Genomic DNA, 7,057 nt, shown 5'->3' on the forward strand with positions numbered 1-7,057 from the left:
GGAAGGGATAAACTGGGAGTTTGAGATTTGCAGATACTGACTGGTATACACAAAATAGATAAATAAGTTTATACTGTATAGCACAGGGAACTATATTCAATATCTTGTAGTAGCTATGGTGAAAAAGAATATGAAAATGAATATATGTATATTCATGTATGACTGAAGAATTGTGCTGTACACCAGAAACTGATACAACATTGTAAACTGACTAACTCAATAAAAAATTTTTTTAAAAATTAGTTACATGCATGTTCTTTGGAATCTTCAATACTGTATGGAAAATGTTTGTATTTTCTGTTCTAATTTTTAAAACAACTGAAAAAAAAAGTGTTGGTGACGTTCTGTCTGCTCTGGATAACCAGCTCATAACCAGGAAGCACCACAGGACCTGAGAGTCTGCACCTGACTTTGAGTGGTGGCGGCCAACAGAGGGGAAGGCAAACAGGCGTGGGAGCACTGAGTTCTGCTGTGAATGGAAGATCTCAAAGTATCCAGAAGAGTGAAAAATGGACTGAGAACGTGCATCATGGCACAGCACAGAGGGTGCGCCAGCTGAACGCCAGAACATCTGCCTCAGGGCATTAGGAGCAGCTCACAGGTCAAATAGCACTTGTTTTCAGCAGAAAAACATTTTCCTGGTTGGCCTATTTAAATGTTAATTTAAATTTTTTGTTTTATGGGTAATTTATAAATATATTATGGTTTTATATTTTAAGACAGTTATAATCGAATGAATATGCGGTAGGTTTATGTTTATAGGCATTTAAACAAGAAGGTGTGGTGAGTTGATATTTTGATCAGCCCATGTGTGGTTTGTCCTGAATGATGCCTTTTTACACAGATTCTTGTTATCATTTAAATGAAATCTGAGGCTTTCTGCAGAAAACAACTATGTGGGGGGCTTTTAACTTTCAAAATAGACTCTGAACAATTGTCTTGAATAGGGAGAGCCTGGCTTTTGTTTTAAGTTGTAAGTTTAAAAATGGTGCAAGGAACACCTGTATACCCTTTATCCAGACTCCCCTACACTCAACATTTTACCCCGTTTCCTTTATCATTTCTGAACTATTTGCATACATCATAGTCCTTTGCCCCTAAATACTTCAGTATGTGTTCTCTTATCAGCCTTACGAATTTATGTCGATGTAATACTTTAATCAGCCATCCATATTTCAGTTTTGTCAGTTTACTAATAATGTCCTTTATAGCATTTTTTTTCCTCCCATAGAGGATTCCATCTAGGGACAGGTATTGTGCTTAAATATTGCAAAGGAAACTTCTCTACTGTGGGCAAATACTTTATAACTATTTAAATGTCCTGTTCCTCAAAATTCCCCCCTAAATTTAGCATCCATTGATGATTCTTGCTTAATCCAATCTTCACCATGATGGTTGCCAAATTACGCTTTTCCAACCCTAGCGCTCACGTCATACTTATCAGTCAGCCCTTGTGATTCTACCGTAAAAAGTAACCAAGAGGTCTTCCTTCTCCTCTATTGGTATTGTCAGATAATAGAGAATATGTACATTGGTCTCTGCCCCCGGTTCTGGGCACAGAGATCCTAAAACCCTTGTAATTTCCTGCATGTTAAGAGCACTAGGCACATCTCTTGTTCTAATTTTTGGTCTCTGACTCCTGTCCCTGACAGAGTTTCTAAATCCCTTGGAATTTCCTGAGTGATAGCAGTGTCTTTCAGTCTAATGTAGTGACTCATGGTGGGCTGCTGGACGGTGTCTGTTCACCAGAAAGACCAGACCATGACTGGACACTTGGAACTTTCACCCCGGCTCCCCCATTCTCCGGAGAGGGAGAGGGGCTGGAAATAGTGTTATTGATTGGTCGTGTTTCTGAGACAGGAGGGAAGGGGCAGGGCACAACCATTAAAAGAATGACACAGCACTAAGCACCAAGATGGCGGAAGAGTCAACTCCCAGTAGACCTTGAGCTTCATTATACGCTCACTGCAATACAACAGCATGCTAAATGGTCCTCCCCTAGGTGCCATCACAGCTCGAGGGCTGACCATAAAAGGTCAAAACGTGGGTGGAGGCCCAAGTCCTGGGAACCCCTTCCCTGAAGTAGCTGGAACAATCCTCCCCCTTGCTAGCATGTGAAATTACCAAGCGCATAAAAACTAACCCTGCACCGCATGGTCACTCTCTCTGACCTTCTAAGACAGGCCACACTCGGTCTACGGAGTGTGTATCTACTTTTACTTTAACCACCCCCATACCTCACGGCCTCTCTGGCCTTCCAAGACCGCCTACACTCTGTCTATGGAGTGTACACCTCTGAATAAATCTACCTCCACTCTACTATTGCTTGCTCTTAAGTTCTTTCCTGTGTGAAGCCAAGGACTCTTACTTGGCAGGGGATGTTCTAGGGACTCGACCGAGACCTGGGACACGACCATTCTCTTGCACTTCCATAAAAATCGCAAAAATATTGAGTACCAAAGGCTTCCAGGTTGATGAACACATCCATATACTGGGAGGGTGACGCATGGAACCCTCCCAGACTTGCCCTGTGTATCTCTTCATCTAGCTGTTCACCAGTATCCTTTGTCATACCCTCTAATAAACCGATACATATAAGTGTTCCCCTGTATTCTGTAAGCTGTTCTAGAACTAATAGAATCAAGGGGGAGGAGGTCATGGGAACCTCCAATTTATAGCTGTGGACAAAGAATGTCACCTGCCTTATCAGTGAACAAAGGATGTTTCGGCCATCAAAACGTCAGCCCTCTATGGTGAGCCCTGAGGGAACTCAGGATGGAGATAAACAGACTGCCCACCACCCGTCAGCCACTGCAGCCACCCCGAGTGGTGCACCCAGAGGAGACTCAGGATGGGAAAGAACAGAATACTGGCCCCAGACAGCTGAGGTGCATGCCAAAGGGATGACTTGAATGAGCCCAGACTCTTGCATCTTCACATACATAGAAAAGTGCTAAATTCATCAGCCTGAGGTGTCTGATTTTCTTTCAATAATAGTAGTCTTTTGATGTTCTAACTACCTGGTCTTTCTTGCAAAACTCCTGTATATCCTGGCTCCCCACTTACCTCTTCGAAGCAGTCCCTCAGAGCTATCTTCGAGGCTGTCGTCTAGGGTTAAGTCCTCAGCAAGTCCTGCAAAAAAATACATAATTCTCAACTTTCAGGCTGTGCATTTCTTTTCAGTTGACATAAGCAAGGTGGACAGAAGCTGTGGGTAACTGGGGATCCACCACTACAATTAGCATCTGAAGTTGGGGTCACTCTTATGGGGCTGGGCCTTTACCTGTGGGATCTGACACTAGCTATATCCAGGTAGCTAGTGTCAGAATTGAGTTACATTGCAGGACACCCAGCTGGTGTCACAGAATTGCTTGGTGTGGGGAAAACACCCACACATCTAGTGTAGGAAGTTGTGTGAACGCAATAGTAGTGTGATGGTAAAGAAGAAACACAGGAGGAATGTAGATTTTTTTCTTTACAGGTATAGACTTATTAATTTCTATTTTTCTTTTTCTTTTCCTCTTTTAAAGTTGTTGACAGTTCTCTTTTTTCAATGGTTTACAATTCATTTGATTATTTTGATTCTCAAATGGTTAGGCTCTCCCCCAGAGATTCTGCTGTGATGTTCTGAGGATCCAGCTTGGGCCCTGGGATTTTAAAAGCTTTCCAGGTGATTCCAACGTGCAGACAAGGCAAACAAACAAACAAACAAACAAACAAACAAAATCTTTGCAATGTAAAACATAGAGGCTAAGGCAAGCAAACAGAAAAGCTTAGAGAATACAGGGAAAAAAAGAGAAAAAACATTTTTTCAACTAAAAGCAGTCTGGTGCGGTGAGGAGATCAGCACATGTTCTCCCCAGAAAGCAACTGTCAAACTGAAAAAAAAAAAAAAAGTATTTAAAGCATTTAGGGCTCTGGAAATTGGCCAAAAGTAAATGAGAAATTGAGAAGCATTTATCCATGAAATACCTCTGAATTCTGGTTAGAACAGTGAGAGTCTGGCATTTTTGCCTGGGGATACTTAACATCCTTCCAGCTTGGTCAGCAAGGTAGCTGTAACAGAACTGGGGAGGCAGCACAAACCAACTACTTCACTGTCAGAGGGGCTCACGGAATTTGAAACAAACCACAATACGGTCTGCTTCGCACCCACTGGAATAGCTAGAGTCGAAAAGACAGACAATAGCAGGTGTTGGCCGTGATGTGGAGCAACTGAAACCCTCTCACGTGGGAATGTGAAATGAGCAGCCAACTTGGAAAACAATTTGGCAGTTTCTTAAACAGTTAAACACAAACTTAGCCTACAAGTCAGCAATTCTATTCCTAGGTATTACCCAAAAGAAATGGAAACATGTCCATACAAAGACTCGTATACAAATGTTCACAGCAGCATTACTCATTATAGCTGACAGTGGGAAACAGTCTATATGTCTGTCAGCTGTTCAACGGATAAGCAAAATGTTGTATATCTTTGCAATGGAGTGTTATCCAACAATAAAAAGGAATCAATTCTTTATACATGATACAATATGAATTAAGTGTGAAAACATTATACTAAGTGAAAGAAATCATATACAAAAGGCTATGTATTGTATGATTCCATTTATATGAAATATCTAGAAAAGGGAAATCAAGAGGGGAAGAAAGCAGTTCCATGGTTCTAGCATTGGCTGGAAGTTGACTACAAATGGGCACAAAGGAACTTTTTGGTGGTGGAGATATTCTAAAATTGGATTGTGGTAATGGTTGGAAAGTCTGTACATTTACCAAGGATCATCGAATCATTTACTTACAATGGGTAAACTTTGTGCTACATAAATTATATTTCAATAAAGTTAAAAAATTATGTGAGGATAGAATAAAGACACTTTTAGACATGAGAGATTTCAAAAAACATTACTACATAGTCTTCCTCAGGATGGATGTAACTAACAAGAAAAAAAGGAAGATGTCAGGTTTTAAGGGAAAAATAAAATATATGTCCATACAAAGAGTGGTACACAATGTCCATGGCAGTTTTATATCATACGGTCAAACACTGGGAACAGCCCAGGTGTCTATTACCTGGTGAATGGATAAACAAACTATGGCTTATTCATACAATAGACACTACTCAGCAATTAAAAGCAACCAGTTACTGATAAATACAGATGAGGATCTCGAAACAGTATTTTTTATTTTTCTTCTTTTTCAAAACAATATTTTGAAAGAACCAGATACAAAATACTACATACAATATGATTACATTTATATGATGCTCTAGAAAAGACCCATCTTTTCTAAAGTAGCAGAAAACTGATCAATTTTTGCTTCAGGCTGGTGGTGGGGAAGGAATGGAAATGCATATGAGGAGACTGTGGTACAATAAAAATACACTCGGTCTTTACTCTGGGTTCCTGGCACAGAGCTTCTAAACCCTTGGCATTTCCTGAGTGATGAGTGCCTTTTGTTATTCATAATGAGCCCCTACCAAGGAGACCTGAGTTTATGCTAATCAGGTGATTATTGCTGGGCCCCTTCATCACCTCAGGAAGGGGTCTGGCTGCTAGAGGAACTAAACCTAGTGACTAGAAGACTGGGCCTTCCACCTCCACTCCTGACCCCCGGCGGGGAGGGGCCGGAGGCTGAGTGCGATCACCCATGGTCAATAATTTATCAATCATGCCAACTAATGGAACCTCCATAAAAACCCCTAAACAATGGTGTTCAGAAAGCTTCCAGCTTGGTCGACACATTCAGGTGCTGGGAGGTTGGCACGCCAGAAAGGGCGCGGAAGTTCTGTGCACGACCCAGTCTACGGTATTCTGTTACTTATAGCAGCCTGAACAGACTAAGACAAATGTCCAAGTGTAAGGTTCCACAGGATAAAGCCTATTTTTGAGGGTGGGCAATGGGAGAGGGAAGCTTGTTATAGGTGGTCTGAGGGGCTGGGGCCACATAGGGCCGACTCTGGGCCGATGAGGGATTTAGGGGACAAGACTGAGGGCCAGTCCAGGAGATCTGTGGAGGAAGGATGCCCTTCCATTAGCCATCCTGCTGGAAGAGATCCAAGATGGGCCCTTTGAACCCACTCTGCTCTCTTCTCCAAGACTCTTGAGTGGTGCCCTATACACCATTAACCCTGTTACTGTTAAGGGTACCCAAGCACTCACTCCACTGTAATAGCTCTGTTCCCATGTGGAACCTTCATTCTTGGTCCATACCCAGGACTCCTCCCACCACCGCCTCTGCCAACTGAATCCAGTGTCTTATATTATTTCTGTCCATGGCTTTATACTCTATTAGATTTAAAATTCCTTTGAGGATAGAAACTGTATCTTACCCATTTTCACTCCCTTCTCCAGAATTTAGAACTGTAATTCACATGTAGCAGGTGCTCGATAAATGTTAAACTAAAAAAAGGAAAAACAAAAACAAAACAAAAAAGTTCTGTGCACACACGCGCACACACATGCACACCCATACGTTGCCCTAAGCATTTTTCCATTGTTCCTGAATTGTAGTTTTTTAAATAAACCTGCAATGGCAGGTAAAGCACTTTCCTGAGTTCTGTCAGTTGTTCTAGTGAATCACTGAATCTTAAGGGGGGTCATGGGAACCCCTGAATTTGTAGCTGGGCAGGCAGACTTGTGGGCAGGCTGGGCAACCCATTTGCAGCTGGTATCTGATATGGAGGCTGTTTCTAGGATTTTAGTACTACAAACAATGCTGCAATGCACATCACTGTGTATATTTTTAAACACAAGTACATCATGTGGCTGCATTCCATCTTTCCATCTCTCTACCTACTTACCTAGATATATAGATACAGAAGCATTCCCAGGGGTAGAATTGCTTGACCAAAGCATATGTGCATTTTTAAATGAATATAATTTATTTTGAAGACCATCTTGCAGATAACATCATAAGGTCAAAATACATTCAACCCAATCTCCCACATGTTCTACATCTAAGAATTATACAATGATTATTTCTTTTAATTAACTACTCTAATACCTCAAAGTACCTTTTGAATTATCAAGAAAAGATCTCATGCCTTTTCCCAACTGGAACC

Source organism: Camelus dromedarius, chromosome 27 (genome assembly GCF_036321535.1).
Source record: "Camelus dromedarius isolate mCamDro1 chromosome 27, mCamDro1.pat, whole genome shotgun sequence".
Classification (NCBI taxonomy): Eukaryota; Metazoa; Chordata; class Mammalia; order Artiodactyla; family Camelidae; genus Camelus; species Camelus dromedarius.